The 16,743-nt window shown below is 46.6% G+C and overlaps 1 protein-coding gene across 5 annotated transcripts in view; it reads left to right on the top strand.

The window, feature by feature from the left end:
• LOC144174827 (sodium- and chloride-dependent glycine transporter 1-like) overlaps window positions 1-16,743 on the top strand; it is a 193,308-nt gene that overhangs the window by 122,387 nt on the left and 54,178 nt on the right. Inside the window, exon 1 of one of the 5 annotated variants that reach the window (XM_077703739.1) lies at window positions 9,908-9,995. The exons of the other annotated variants lie outside the window; for them this stretch is intronic. The gene's annotated coding sequence lies outside the window, so the exon portion shown is untranslated. Of the gene's footprint in view, window positions 1-9,907; window positions 9,996-16,743 lie in introns of those variants that run through there. 5 annotated transcript variants of the gene reach the window in all.

Raw genomic sequence — 16,743 nt, 5'->3', positions numbered from 1 at the left:
AGCCATGCGGCTGAATGCAGCCATACGGCTGCAAAGGAAAGCTATACAGCTTCCTCAGGAAATTCGCAGTTGAAGTGAAGGGAAGTGAAAGAGACTTTAATGATTGCCGGCAACAGGCGTAATGTCTCCACTACGCCCGGACGTAGCCACTCGTCGATCCTGGTGGCATTCTACTACAAGCAACACTTTCGCTACTCACTGCGGGGGTGGACACCCTTGTCCCCGAAGGGAGGGCATCGTCCCGCAGCTTTCTCTCCAGTGCTGCCGTTCGAGAGCCGTTAGGACCGGCTGGACGGCTGAGAGTTGAATGTTGAAGAAAAATTCGTCCTGGTCCAGGATTCGAACTTGGGACTGCTTCGGTTAAGCGGTGGTCCCGGGTTCGAATCCTGGACCAGGACGAATTTTTCTTCAACTGCGAAGTTTCTGAGGAAGCTGTATAGCTTTCCTTTGCAGCCGTATGGCTGCATTCAGGTGGATGTCAAACTTTCCTTCGCAGAAACTTACTCCACCTTGGGGATTTTCCCTAAAATATGGTCGATAGTTTGAAGGATGTTTTCATACTACCTCGGAATGAAAAACTATGATTCCTCCAATTTTGCTCTTACAAGCGAATTTTTGTTCATTCGCACGCGGCTTGTGCAGGTTAAACGTGATAGAAAGCCCCATGGACATTCCCTTAGTCGTTACAGCTGACGTCAGCAAGTCGGCGGGAAAAGTGCTGCGAGTTAAAGTCGTTTCGTTAAAACATGCGCATGTATTAGCTAGAAAACTCATACCATGTCATACACATTTTAGATTTAAGTGTTTTAAGCTCATCAAACAATGTTTACTACTCACCTCAGCATCCCTCCTGCGTCCCGCTCCCGCTGCTGCTCCATTAATTGTAAAATATTGGGGACTTTACGCCTCCCTGGGGTACCGTTCTGTCCTGGTGAAATGGCGAGGAGTTCGCGAAGCATCCTAAGCAATCCTTTACGAATAATTGCGTTAAATAAAGCAGGTGGTACTGTGCCTGATATCTTTTAATGTGTAGATATATTATATATGCACAGAAGGACAGGCGGCAGTCTGTATTTCCTAAATGGGTCCCTCATGCCTAACAATATATATATTGTCTCGGACACAATGCAGTGGTGTGTTTAAATCAAATTAAACATAAATAAATAATTCTCACCTGCTAACTTGCATAAATAGCACTCAATAAAATCATTCAGGAATCTTTACGAGGAAAGAGTCCTGTATCGAAATTTACAAGTTAGCGTTAAAACACCGGTTACCCATTCGCTCGCGCCATTGAAATGATGTCGACGCCATTGAAAAGCCTTAATTGCAGCCCCTTTCAGTAAGAAGCTATAGTCGGCTTTCACACTGCCTTGCCGAATCTCCACGCATCCCTCCATCGCTTCTTCCTCCTTTTAACCTCCGGCCATTTTCTTCTCGCTTCCGCTCTTCTGAAGGCAGATCTTCGGCCGCGAATGTCGGTCAAGCTTCGCTTCTATCCCTCGGAGCGCCGAGATGACATACGTCTGCTTCAGAATGCCCTTCTCGAAGCGATAAATCACTCTACTCGCTCCGCCGTAGTTTTCTCATTGGTGGTAATGACTTCTAGCGAGCCGAAGTTGCGTTTATATATATCCAAGCCGGACCGAGCGGAGAGCTTAGAGGCGGAGGGGGATATTGATTGGCTCGCAGGGGAGGGCCGGAGCTCTTCAAAACCCGCAATCAGTGGGAGTCCAGGGGGCCGGCACAGATGGACGCCAACACAGCGGGGGCGAAATTTCCGACTTGGCTTGTGGCTTGAGTTATTCTTTAGTGCCAGGGTGTTCATTAAAATTACCGCCAGTTGATATTTGACTGACTAATCGGTCGTCCTAAGTCGATTAGCTGGTAGTGTGAATCTAAGCTCTGGTGAAATTCAACGGAAATGAAACTTTGCAGATCTCTCTATGTAACAACCTGCTTAAGGATAGAAAATTCCTTGAGATCGTGTTCAACACTACTTATGTAATAAATTTTACGCTCTAAAAAAAAGCTATCTAAGTGAAATGGCTCACCTTGACTCTATTCAGTTGCTTTCTCCGGCGTATGTTCAAATTAAGTCCGTAACTATAGTCCCGAGGTGGAACAAAATGTTTGTAAGATTTTGCCGCGGGATAAAAAAACTCACCAACAGGAGAAAAAGATCCGGGGACCCGATGGTTAGAGAATCACAAAGAAAAGCTAACAGAGCCTTTGTCTTCAACGTCACGTCAGCATGAACATGATTCCGTCACTGTCCAAGAAAGAGACCCCGCTTTAAAGGATTTGCTTGTAGCACTCCCACAAGTGTTGTTTTCGCTTTTTCACGTTGTATTGTACACTGCGGACAGTAGCACAAGATATGCCTTATGTCCTCTTGCACGGAGCACGCCAAGCGCAGTAAAGAAACCGCCAGCTCATCTCAAACAAAAAAAAAAAAAGGGGTTTCAAAACATTGAAGGAGTCAGCTAGGAAAACGCTCCAACGCTGTGCGCGACACGAGTGTTGTCATACCCGCAGCACGAGTGTTGTCATGCTCGTACAAGCTATGGGAAATCCCCCCGAAATTAGCAAGGTGCCCTGCCCAAACCAAGCTCCCATGGTGTTAGTGCTCGTGAATAGGAGTCGACATCGCCTCACATTGAACGTGCCCATTCCATTATATCGCCCAGCTTACCGTCAATGATTGCTTCACACAATTACCCACCAACCAGCGCATTATTCGACCGGTTAATAAATTTATCGAAGCTCAAGTTGCAGCCGTGCAAGCCGAAAGGTCGCTAGTTTGGTCATCGGTGTCTTCACGGCCATTTTTGTTTTTTGCCGGGATTAGGTTAAGTTAAACACCCCGTCGGGCTCTGCTAACAATCGTTCTACACCTTCCGCAATCGGCACTGAGGTGCGCTAACCGTCCTGGAACGAGACAGTGCAGGTGCAAGAGACTGTTTCGTGCGCTAAAAAGGGCAGCGCAAATCATATGCGCAATGTTCGTGAGGCTCCATACAGCACGTTTTTCAGCTCTATTTGTAAGATATTTGTTTAAAATGCCCGGTCTAAGGTGTGGCAGGATCGATATAAACTGGCCCGTGCTCGAATAACCAGCCTTCATCGACAGACGCCGGCGGCGCGCGTGTTTCCTCTCACTTCGCCCTTCTACGTGTTACCGCTACCAACCTTCTTCAACGTCCTACCAACAGGCCCAAACCAGCACTCTCTTGGTCTTTTGAGAAATTATGGGGCAATACCACTGGCGTACGTCAACTGTCAGCCTGCCACAGTGATCACAAAGCACCACCGCACGTCTAAACGGGCCGAAATAAGCAGTTTTTGTACTTCGATCTCACTGAAGTGTGCGTACTCGTCACCGGGCCGTCAACACATGGTAGCAAACGTATGGAGATGGACCTCTTTTCGGAACCAATCATTCCAGGACAAATTAATAGCCCAGTAAAGCGCCGTGGCACAGCTATCCTATAAATCCACTAAAATTACCAACCGGCACTCGGTGGAGTTGCACATTCCATGGCCTTGCTTTCGCTGTACAGTTAACCATGAGCGTTAATGCCCATGACTATTTTTTTTTACGATAAAATCGTTGTCTGCCTCCGAAGCAAAAAAAAAATGCTTCAAGAAACCTAAAAACGAAACGGAGGCGCTTACATACCAATGTAGTACTTCCTGCGGAGAAGCCATGAGGCCGCAGTTCCGCAATGCTAAGTGCCTTCGGGGCCATAATGTTTGCGTTTTGTATTTCCGAAAGCGGCGCCGCGTTGCGCTGTTAAGGTTTAGCAGCCGAAATGTTGCAATGTGAAGCAAGCTAGAACGACGCGAGGACTGAACAGTGCAGTCAAGGCCGCGGCCCACCCACGGCTGGACGGGAATAGCTTGATGCGTGCGTGGGTCTTGAAAACCGCTTCCTGTCGCAACATTCGACTCGCGAACGTTCGAGAAGTCTCAAGAACGAGCGAAAACTTTCTCTTCCTGCCCAAACACACGCACTTTACTTCAGAACGGCGAGCGGGGCAGGCTTCGAGTGAAGCCCTTCAATTTGTAACTCTCCAACCTCCAGCGCCCATCGTATCCGCATGAATGAAAAGGAGAAACCTTACGTTGTTTACCCGCCCCGCGCGCTGCATTCGCTTCTAACCAACTGTGGAACCTCAATCCAAGACGTTTTCTTTCCTTTAACCGTTTCCATGTTCAACACTAGTTAGATGGGAGGAAACCCTCGCGCGCTATAAACCATACTACGCGTAACTGAAGCGGGGGCTTATATAACTATTGATTAGTGGAAGTGCTAGAGCGCTCTGGGCCCCTCGCCCTTTTCAAGGGCGATTCTTTTCTACTTTTGAGATTCGCGCCGCGCGTGTATGAAGCCCGCTAATCGAGGGCGCGTTCCATCGGAAAATGAATACGCCGGTATCTGAAGCCATGCGTCGGCGGCAGACAGGCAACAGTGTTGCTTGGCGAAGTCATTCTATCGGAGTGCGAAGCCTTTCAATCGAAGTAATAGGGGGAAAGAATGCCACGCGATCAAGGAAACTCGTTGCTAGGCAACGCCCAGGATAGTCGGTGGGTGGCGCAGCAGGCGGGAACTTTTGAAGCGTGTCGTCTGACGTCGCAGCATAACTAAGCGGTCTTCCGCCGCTCGAGCGCTAACACTCGCGTTCACCACAGGGAAATGGCTGCCGATTTTACTCGTGAACGTATATGCCCAACCCTTGAAGATTCGCGTCCCGGGTGAATGAGGCGCGTCGATAAAACCTGGTCAGAGGCACAGCTGTCACGGTATACAGTCAAACCCGGCTATAACGAACCCGGATAGAGCGAATTACGCTATATATCGAACAGAAATATTTCAGTTACGGAAATACATGGGAAACATATTGCTTATAACGAAGTTCACATCGGATATATCGAACTCTGTGCGCCAAGAAACCGCCGAGATGCATGGTCTCGAAGCGGCGATTGAGATGTGCATTGGCCGCGACTGAGCGGAGCGACGTGACGCTCGACACTTTCCGTAACTGTTTTCGACGCGCGGGACTAACGACGGAACTCGCCCAGTCAGCGCGTCCGGGCCAAGACAGCAACATTGGTGAACTGTGGGAAGAGCTCGCCAATGTTCCCGATGATGTCGCGAGTGAGAGCCGTCCGACGCTTATAATGAAGCGCTTTCGGCAGTCGATGTGCTCCGCCAATGCTTCTTCGATTTTGGAGGACGCGGACTCGAACTGGTGCAAACAATGTTTCGCGTAGAGAATGCTATGCTAGTTGAAGCCGCCAAAACGAAAGAGTGAAAACAAAAATCACCGCTTTTTTTACAAAGTAGGCAATTGGGGCAGAAAGTAGCTTTATTACATGCAATAGATGGATGGCTACTTTACTGTGTTCGTTTCTGCATGCGGGGATGGTGGAGTTGGGGAGGGGGGAGGGCTCCCGCGGATTGCGAACTCGTAACAATCAGCTCGTTATAGGCGGGTTCGGCTATATCGAACTATTCGATATGTCGAACTAATCGAAGTGCATATTGCAGTTCGCTATAAACGGGTTTGACTGTAGTGATGTACGTAATTGTGCTGTCTTGAAGTGGGGCTCAAGAATAAGAGAAATTGAACGAGCAACAGTAACAATTAGACGAACAGTGCGAGAATAATTCGATAAAAAACGATGGCAGCAAAGCCCGCTCACGAGACACACGCATTCACTTCGTGTAATGAGCCGCTGATTTTTTTCTTTCTTAATTTTTTGCTAAGGTACAGGGGGAGGCTTTGTGAAGGTGCTAAAATATTCCTGAGAAAAAAAAAATTGGCCGCTTATCTGTTCCTTTTGTTGCAAATGTCGAGGAAAGGCGATATTCGACTGGCGCCCTTCCATGTAAACTCTTCCCTTCTCTTTCCCGCTCACCTCTCATGCTGTTCCTCTCCCGCCTCGTTCCTCCCAAGAAAACGCGCCAGGGATTTGTTCAAGTCAATTCAAATTTACCGCGTTCCACTGCTCCAAGTCGGCTGGCACGATGTCAGCGCTGCCGTACGGCGGAAATGCGCGTGAATCGAGACACTCTACTACACCGTTTATAGAAGAACGTTGCCCTACTCCACTAGCGTTCCAAGCGGAATGTGGAACCTATATAGTGGAACCCTTCGTTCCTGTTGCCGTTTGATTTTTTTAAATGCCGCCAGGTCGCGCGAGCAGCAGCAGGTGATGGTTTACTGCAGTTAATGCAGTATTTTTTTTATTCGCTATCGCAAAAACCAAGCATCCGTGAATTTTTGAATAAAGGAACCCTGAAAATATCACTCATGTATTTTATTTTCTGCCTTGTATTAGTGTAATGTCTTGTTCTTGTTCAACAATGTTTACAAGTATGAACATAAACACCGGACTTAAACTTTTAGATTCGGCTGTGGTTATATAAGGCGATTGCGAAGCTTCCGCTTCACTTTGGCCGGGTGGCTGAATCGACTCACGGACAGACAGACAGACAGACAGACAGACAGACAGACAGACAGACCAAAATTTTTGCGTTAATGTAGCCCAAGAAAGACTGTCGTCTTTAAAAAAAGCGTTTTTGTAAAGTACGTAGAAATGTATTCTGCCAGAATGTTTTGCGCATCAAATACAAGGACACGGAGGAGAGACACCAGCTAGCAACTGGCCATTCCGGAAAAAGCAGGCAAAACCTTAGGAAGCACATGCATAAAAGTCTAAGAATCTTGATTAGGAGCACTGCAGGGAAACCTCCTAAGTACGCTTCTTTTCATAGATAGATAGATGTCCTGCCCTCGCACTTACCTGCGCTAAACATTCGTCCAGAGTTATCAACCTACTCGCCATGCACCACGTCCATGACAACGTTATGTGGGCCGTGGGGCAATTTTAAATCTTTCCGCTTCATCAATAGGCAAAATAAGGTGACTCGGCGGTGTCTTGTTTCTGTTTGTTCTTACGCCTGGCTTCATCCTGAAATTAGAAATAGAAATACTGCCGGGGTAAATTGAAGCAGTTATTACCTATTACTTAAAATGGGACGCTTGCAGGCCTTGCACTAGTAACGTATTCATCGTACTCTTTTGCTTGTGAAAACACTTCACTACAGTGACTACAACCCACACACAGCGAGGACCAAGGCAACGTCAAATTCAAATGTAACATCAAAATCAAAGTAACGTCAATATACATGCATTGACAGCTTAATTAAGAAGCACAAAACAACGATTACCAGGTTTAGAAGTCTATTATGCCGCGAATTAAAGAAAATAATCGATCGCACCTAAAATTGGCGAACACCTGACTCCCGTCTGTACACGCGTTCTCGCAAATTTATGCGGCCTCGCGAAGTTTCCCAGACGGTTATTTTTTAGATTAGCTGAATAGCGTTACGAGATGACTTATTAACCTTTGTAGCGCGAAAATCAACGAAGACATCAAAAGTTGGTTGCCAGTATTTAGGCTACGTAGAACCCGTAATATGATTGTTCTGCGTGTTGACCAAACTAACCTCCCCGGGAGGGAAGTTTAAAAAAAAGTTCGGCGATACTTGAGGCAATACCGTCGTACAATAATTGCAGAATTTTGCAGTCCGTACTGCCGTCATTGTCGTACAAACGAATGAACGCGATGATGACAGGCGAGGCATGTCTGAGAACTCCAGTTTCCTGCAGTTCTTAACTTTTGTTTTTCCCGCGAAAGCCGTGTTAGCTTGTAAGATATATTATACTTTAGAGTAATGAAGTTTCAACACGTCCCGGCTCTTTAATCTATCAACCATTGTATACTTTATTTTATAGTTGGGATTTTCAGCGGAAGCGATATGCAGCTATGTAATTAGATATGTTCTCTGTGGTCGGTGTCCTGCGGGATGTTAATGACGAGTTGGTTATGCCGGGAATCTCCGCTGCATACTTTATTTTGTAGCCGGGATTTCAAGCGCGAGCGATATGCAGCTATGTAGCTATATATGTTCTCTGTGGTCGGCGTCCTGCTGCATATTAATAACGCGCTGGTTATTCTGGGAATCTCCATAACAGAGTCGCGGAGCCGTAGGCAAGAGCAATCACCATCATTTGCGTTCATGCAACCGCCAACGTGAGAAAGAGAAAAATAAATAAAATTGTCCGCCTATCTGCTCACTTTGCTCAAATATCACCAAAAGTCGATAGCCTTCTGCAGCCTCTGCCTCGTAAATCACTATTCTCTTTCCGACCCAACTCTCACGCTGTTTCCCTCCCGTTCCGCCCATCCCACGATAAATACAGTGAAGGTTTCCTCTAGTCAAATCAATTTTGCTGTGTTTCCACTGCTCGCGCCATCTACTGGAGCCTTTTGTTACTTTTTGAACTTGGAAGACTGCCACAAGGGGGCGCAGCGAGCACCTTCTGTATTTTCAGGTCAAAACTTTTCTAGGGCGTATTTTTTTATTTGTCACGATAATCAAGCATCCCAGTATTTTTAATTGAAATATAACAATGCAAATATCACTTATGTATTGATGTCTTGCCTCAAATATGCATATGTTATCTTTATGCTCAACAGTGTTGACAAATATGAACATGGCCACCAGATTTAGTACTTTGGAAATGTTTTGCCTTTTTAAACGTCTCGTTCAAGAATTCGTTCAGCTTTTGGCCGGGCGGCTGAATCGAGGGACAGACAGACAGACACACCGAAACAAATTTCGCGTATAAGTAGCCAAAGACAGGCTGTCGTCTTTAATAAGAGCAAAAAAAAAAAAAACTACTGGTGACATATAGCCTCTCAGACCATAATGGGCAAACGAGCATCTGAAAAGCGGCGGCGGGAAAATTCTCATTTATCTGTGTGTCTTTTTGCGGAAACAGTGTATTAACAGGGAAAAATTGCTTATGTATAGGTAACATAAGCAAGCCAGGGCTAGTCTCGATCCTTAAGCGCTTCTCGTGCATGCGACTCTGTGCGATTATATACGTACAGCGGATCACAAAAGATTGTTAAACAAGGGGATTTCATTTATTTATAACGGATCCCTAGAAGGCGTCAATCATTCTGGAGCTTCCCTTTTCTTTTCTGTGTTGATTTAATTCATGGACGTTGTTATGCTGAAACAAAAAAAAAAAAAGAAGCCGTGGGTATAAGGTCACGCATTGCTGTGGTTATTGCACCAGGTCTATGGCGAAAACGAAGGCACGCATGCTGTGTAAGATTGCTGACTGCAGGAAAGAAAACTAATTCTGCGGGGCGTTTGCGGCAGATCAGCGTTTAATAATCGTAAACGAATGCATCAGCGTGTTCGTTAAAATAAGGGTCTACTTTCGTGTGACGTGATATCGAAGTGGGGTCGGGCACTGTATACGAAACGGTGGATTTCGGCGATGTCTTGGCCAAGATTATGGCAGGGAACGATGGTGAAGAGTCATTTACAATCTCTCGCCTCTCGTGAAAGATCGCGCAATTTTATTCCACAATTTCATCATGCTCAGACGCTCTGATAAATACCCCAGTAACGCCTCCAGCGGTAGGAAAACGGTCTTACAGATTGAACCGTACGAGGCCGCGGTATGCACATTACTCCACCATAGAAACTGGCTGTTCATTGAGCGTGCTCAAACCACCAGCACGGCCACGTGGTACCTCCAGTTGCGTTGTCCTTGTTAATCTGTCTACTGTGGCCTGCTGGCCGTATTCGTCACAAGACCGTGTTGACGTCTTCAGTGACCGGCTTAACGTCTTAACGTCTTAAATGACCGTCGCTGAGTGACCACCTCACGGTCACGGAACCGTACGCGTCCATTATCGCCCTACGCAGAACGCCAGGGTTCTTGGGAAGTCAGGCGCCCTTGCATGTGTCTGAATGTGGCGCGATCCATTTGACACCTCCGAACACATCCCTTCGCGTCACAACGCACTCTGGCCGTTACGTGCGCGGATGTTTTCGTTAAAGCCTGTCGGCGTAGCGCCTCCGACGCAGGACGTGGAGTGCGTGTGACTTGTTTAACGCGGTAAGTTTCCTGCTCTTTTTTTGCCTCGGTTGATTGATGTGCAAGCAAAAACTATGTATTTTGGCAGAATTCAACGCATAAAGTTCGCAGGTATGCAGGGGAAGCATAGAATAAAGGTAGTGTCTATTATCACGGCCACCGTCAGAATTACCGGCAGCAATTTCTCACGGCAGTCGCCTCTCCTTGGCTAAGCACGCTACCCGGAGACTCTATGGGATAAATATTCCCTGTTTGCAGCTGCACCTGTAGCGCTTTGGTATAGTACTTTGTTTTAAACCAGAAAGCTCAGGTTCGAGCCCGATATGGCAATTTTTTTTAGCTTTCGTAATTTTTCGGTCATCGTAATTTTGTTAATGCTTTTTTTTTACTCTGGTTTCTATCTACTATGTATCAAGCGATCGACGAACAGGACTTCTAGAATGAGTTGAGTTACGTTTAATATTGGTTGCGTTCTGTATTGTTGGGCTGGTTTAGATTAGGTTTGTTGCTGTTGGCCTTGATTTGGGTAGGTTATGAGGGGTTCGGTTATGTTACGTTAGGTTCGGTGAGGTTATGTTATGTTAGGTTACGTTGGGACGCAATATTATTCAGCAAATTTTAGGCCAGCCTGCCGTCAGAAGTACTTTGAGTAGGTAAGCCTAGTAAATAAGTGTCACGGTAGTTATAAATTTGTATAGTGCCAGTTCCAGTTCAAGATAACATCATATTGCCGACAGGCTATCTTACGAGAGGTGAGGATGAGAAGAAATAGGCGCTGCAAACAAAAATGCGTGATGCTGCATGGTAGACGTTAAGAGTGTCTAAGTATATTTTGAAAGGAAGTACAGCAGATAACGGGCAAATGTAAAGCAATTAGTCGCAATTAGGAACGAGCAAACACGGTAAAAGTTCTCCTTTTGGTAAGGAGCAATCAGCGCGTTCCTTTAGCTGTGTATGTCCGACCGCGGACGAAGTAAACTGGGGCTCAATTTACTTCAACTTTCCACATCGCAGTTCAACTTACTTCCTAGCACTGAGTATGACTGATGCAACCACATACCGAATAAAGTGAAAATAGGATTGCTGACGTTATACGCACATATTACTCAGTATCGGGAGTACTCCGATGGTACTCCGGTATCGGACGGGTAAGATGCGTGCGCTATTGACTAGACAACGCCATCAGAGAACGAACGAGTAGAGAGTAAATGCAATGACAGGATGCTGAAAAAGTAATGGGGCGGTAGCTACGCAGCTACGTCAGGCGGGAGGAACTGGAAAGGGCATACCCAAAAACAGTGTCTTGTGGTCGATACGGGAACAGTTGCATGTCCAGCGTGCACTTAAGCGAAAAAAGAATCTGGTATTATTTTTCTGTAACCTGCTGCTGCAACTATGCTGGGTGACTGCAACAATATTTTGTGTGTTGCCCTTTTAGTGGAACCAAACTTCAGTTAAAATTTTCGGTCGTGCAAGAGCTCACGTATACACTTAAGGCAAGCAAGACAGCAAAACTGCGTCTACGCACTATGATTTTAATCGCTGCCACTGGGCTGTTGGGGCGTGGAAATTGTATATCATATCGCAAGTGGGGCGTTCTGATTGTTTTTTTTAATTGTCTGCTTCTAGAACTCGCCGAAATAAAGCGACTGGGATAAAACCACGTGCACAGCAAACAAAACGTGCGAGCGGACATTCATTTATTTTTTTTTCTCTCCAACGCATCAAGCTGTGACACACTCCAATAAAACGTATTGTTGGGCTAGTAGGTACAGTTTTTGTCAAAATTTTGTGGGCACAGCCGGAAACGTGCAGGCTGCAAAAAATTCAATGTACAAGCTCACGTCCCCAGCGAGGCTGAAATATTTTATGTCGGAAAGCTAGAGAAAACACCTGTCTTTCTTACTACCTTAACATATTTTGTCACATATAAAGGTAAAGCCAAGTCCTTGAATTTTTTGTGGTCGATAAGGCTTAGGATTTGCCCACAATATTTTTACAAAGGGTGTACATACTTAATGGGAGGCTTAGCGTAAAAAAGACGAGGACAGTGGCAAACGAGACAGGCGCTACTAACAACTGGTCACTAACAGCTACTAACAACTAACAGCTGTTAGTAGCGTCTGTCTCGTCTGCCACCGTCCTCATCCTCGCCTCCACAGTACTGCCTATTCAAATAATGGGTGAACAGTTTCGTTTCGGCGTTACGTTTATTGCGCTCGACGGCTTTTTTTTGGGAAGTTCAGACAGATTTTTAACACAATAATCTGCAGCCCTGACAGCTCCTGGTTGCCGTTAAGACTCTTGGGTAGCGTGGTATTTATTTGCTCACCGCGAAATTCCGCAGGAGGAAAAATGTTCATTTGTTTCTTATCCTACGAGGGCTGATAACGGAAGAAAAGTTCTGAATTGGGAGGTAGTGCAGACCCGGGAAGATTTTAATGCGTAGCAATACCCCACAGCCAGGACTGTGTAACGCCCTGCATTTCCACAACAATGCAGATTTCGCGAAAGTTGACCTGTAGTCGTTATAATAGCGTAAATGGGGATAATCGGTGGAACGTAATATTGAAAAGCTATATAAATAACAAAAAGAATAAAAAAAATGACCGAAAATCGTGAACCGTGTAACATTCTGCATTTTCAAAATGATGCGGATTTTACGAAAACTCCACCTGTAATCGTTATAATAGTGTAAATGGAGACAATTGGTCGAACACGACTCAGAAAAACCAAAAAGGTGGCTGTAAAGAACTCACACTCAAGACAAGCGGCACAATAATGCGATGCGTTGGTAGACAATTCTCTTAATTTCTGCAGATTTTTTGAAAAGCGAAATCGAATCAATTCTGAGCACGCTTTTTTCTGTCATTCCTGTAAGCTTAAAAACCGAAACTATCAATTGACTGGGTGTAGGCCCTTTGGAATCGACAAGGACACTTTGACAATGATAGTGTTTACCCGCCGCGGCGGCTCAGTGGCTAAGGCGTTGCGCTGCTGTGCACGGGGTCGCGGGTTCGATTCCCGGCCGCGGCGGCCGCTTTTCTGATGGAGGCGAAAAGCAAGAACGCCCGTGTGTGCGAGATTTTGGCGCACGTTAAAGATCCCCACGTGGTCCAAATTAATCCGGAGCCCTCCACTACGGCGCGCCTCATCGCCTGCTTTGCGTCGGCGCGTTAAACCCTACAATCAGATCAGATCAGACAATGATAGTGCTTCATGACATTGCTTCCGAGACACTCGGAATGTGTAGTAATGATTTTTTCCACACTTTATAATAACCCGCTGCGGTGACTCAGTGGCTAAGGCGTTGTGCCGCTCTGTCCAAGTACGCGGGTGGCACCCCGGCCGCGGTGGCAGCTTTTCAGATGGAGACGAAAAAAAAAAAAAAAAAAACGTGTGTCGAGGTGTCGGCGCATGCTAGAGACCCCGACCCTTCATTCCTTGTGGTCAGAATGATTCCGGAGCCCTCCACTTCCGCGCGCCTCGAAGTCCAGGCGCAGCTCCGGCTCGTTAAGCCAGTAATCTACATCGGAATCACACCTCAGAATATCGTGGGTACACAGCCCACATTGCGTTAGTGATGCTGAGGGTCTCACCATGTGCGCGTAGTTCGTTCCTCGTCATGTCACCCAAACGATAAAGTTTATGGTATATCTGTCTGTCACTCGATTCGGCCGCCCAGCCGAAAAACGTAGGCCAAACAACGCTTGAACACGAAGTATACATAGGCAAGACTGTTCAAAACTACTTAAACTGCTGGCATGGCTGGTATATGTCCACATTATTCAGCTCAAGGGAAACCTCAGGAATATTTGAAGCAAAATATAAGTGCAACCCAAAGAGTACATACTACCAGCGTTCTTGTTAAAGAATAGACGTCGGATTGGTTTTTACGACAGCAAACGGAAAAAAAAAAAAAAACGTACAGACAATGCTGGGCCGAAGAGACGAGATCAAATGGAACACGAAAACAAAAGGTACCTACAACACAAACAAGAACTCCCAACGAATGGTGCAAACGCGGGAAAATCGAATTGAATTCAGCAAACCACCATTGCAGTATTCAGGGGAGGAGGGAGGGGGAGAGAGCAGAGTGTGTAACCTGGCATGGGTGGCAGAAGATATCGTCTTTCCGTTGTATTTGAAGCGAAGCGAGCAGATCAGCGGCGAATTTTTTTTAACGATAGTCTCCCCAGCTTTCACCGGGGTAATTCCCTACCCCATCAGCGTCGTTAGTCGCCCTCACGTCGCCGCGCAACACCCGCCCAGGTGTTTCAAAAGGCAAACTGCCTTTTGCACAAGTTCGCCGCAGTAGCTATTTACAGCTGCACCGACGGCACTGGTTTTTGAACCGTTGGGCAAAAGCGGCGGCCGTTACGTAACCAAATGAATGCGGTATTTTTCTCGGCATGCACTGCGCCACGTATACGTACTGGTGTCAATTTCCGCGTGAAACGCGATATTAAAACTTTGTGATTTCCTACCAAAAACGAGAAGGTTTTGCATAACTCATGCTGAATTTAAAGGCGCGTGGTGTTTACAGCCATGGCGCCGATCGGATGGTGTATAAAAGCAGCATAGCTCCTAAGTACAATCGGGACTGGTATTCGCTACTTAACGTGGCACGTGCGCTTTCCACGGATAATGGTACAATACGGGATATGAGTTCAGAGCTTTCCGAGGCGACGCGAAGCGAATGCGAGAGGCGAAAGTGACTCGAACAGCTTAGAAACTAAGTGCCTATTACTTCTAACAAATCTTTTTTTCTGTAGTGAACGAGCTCAGCTACCGTAGGTATACATTCGATTCTCGGAGGCGCTGTTTCCATGCCAAGCGTTCTTTGCACTCCCCCACTTCGCACTATCTCCCTACCTGGCTAGAAGACTATCTAGCCTCTTACGTCGAACCATCCATCACCCACTTGCCTTTAAAGGGGGCACCACAGCAGCAGAGGAGGGGTATTATTGCGGTAAAGCAAACGTGAAGCATGTTCCCACTACTCGAGCTAGCACTACTCTGACTACACGTGCTATACTCGCACTTGCAGAGTTCGCACTATTGAATTTATTAAATGTAAAGGCCCAGGGATCCTTATCTGTGAATTACTGCAAGTCCTACCAAGCGGAATAATGATTCACGTTTAAAGAGAATAATCGAAAATGAATCCTGCGTGTAATTTTTTTGTACTATTACATAAGTAACGTTATTTGGATGTACAACCGTTCCCGAGGAGAAGCGACGCACATTTCGGTGCAAGAGAAGTACCCCGGTTATTTTGTTTCGTTATCCAGTGTCTCGATGCCTTAACTGAAGAACTAGCACAAAGCTGTGCCCTGCTTCGTAACGCTGCCGGAGCTAGCGATATTTATTTAACATTCTGGGCAGACATTTAAAGACTGCATTAACAGGAAATTTTAGCTACCCGGAGCAATTTGCTCTTAGAGCGGAATCGACAAAAAATTAGTGCCGTTCCATTCCCTGAAGATGGGATGACCTGCCAAGCTGGACGCACTCGACAGAGTGCACGAAGCAAGCCTCGTTGGTTTGTAATTTGAAATTGAGCATACTTCCTAGCCATTTATCTGAGTGGAACTTGGAAGGACTCAAGCTTTATTCAAGCGAACAAACATGGGGCTGTCCGTTTCACTCCCCCGTCGAAGGCATCTTGCTGTCTGTGTAACGCACAGCCCAAGCCGCTCGACCAGTGAAGACACCAGGCAGGTCGATATTCAGCTGTTTTTCGTCCACGTTTAAGCCCCCCGCCAGCACAACGGACATTTAATCAGTGAGGGCATGAAACCTACAGGCTTCGCGAGCGTTGGTCAGTAGTGTGAGCCGGGGTCTACACCCAGATCGGTACCTTAAACTGGAACATTAGTTCCTTCTTCAGATGCTGCTTAGATGCCCCTTGAAGATTCAAAAAACGTTTATTCCTCCTTCCCTGCTATTCCCATTTTTTTCCCCTCTGACCAACCGGCTTTCGCTTTTAGAGCACTGCACGGGCCTGATTTTAAGGCCCGAGCCCGGCCCGAGCCCGCTTTGTGAAGCCCGAGCCCGACCCGGGCCCGTAACACCAAGCCCGGGCCCGGCCCGGGCCCGGGAATTCATAAGTGAGCCTAGCCCGGGCCCGGCCCGGGCCCGTCGTCTCAAGCCCAGGCCCGGCCCGGGCCCGTCGTCTCAAGCCCACGCCCAGCCCGGGCACGGTCTTTTTTTTTTAGCCTACAGAGGGCCCGCATGTATGCGACCAGGCCTGGTTTTAGACGTTGAAGAAAATTAGTTTATTATATTTGGTCGAGTATCTTCGTAGCGGGAAATCAGACGGAGCATCTAGTCTGTACAAGCACGCCCTGAATTGTAACGCAAAAAAAAGGGTTGAAAAGTACACGTAGTTTAGCTCACACCGTCTGCAGTTCACGCCACATGGGCGTAATAATAGCTCGTATTCTTACACGAGAGACACCATCACCTTTGATGGCCCGACTATTGGCAACTTCATGTGGTTAATGAAATTTCTTGCTTTCCATTTGAATCCACGCGTATGTGCGTGCGTTGAAATATTTTCCCTGGAGTGGTTGTTAAGCGGTGGTGCTTCTCTAGCACGCGAGTTTGATTTCCAGCCACGGCAGCCGCATTAAGATTGGTTCGGCATCTAAAACACACGTACATAGACATAGGTGCACAGCTTTAGGGTGGCTTAATTAATTCCTTCCCCTTTAGGGCATTCCTTGTAACCGTATCTTTGATATGTTATACACCAAAATATAAA

The sequence above is a fragment of the Haemaphysalis longicornis genome, unplaced genomic scaffold (assembly GCF_048455015.1).
Source record: "Haemaphysalis longicornis isolate Haplotype H1 unplaced genomic scaffold, Haemaphysalis longicornis Haplotype H1 scaffold_3, whole genome shotgun sequence".
NCBI classification, from domain to species: domain Eukaryota; kingdom Metazoa; phylum Arthropoda; class Arachnida; order Ixodida; family Ixodidae; genus Haemaphysalis; species Haemaphysalis longicornis.
The sequence above is the reverse complement of the archived record's forward strand: the minus strand, read 5'-3'. Positions and strand labels throughout refer to the sequence as shown.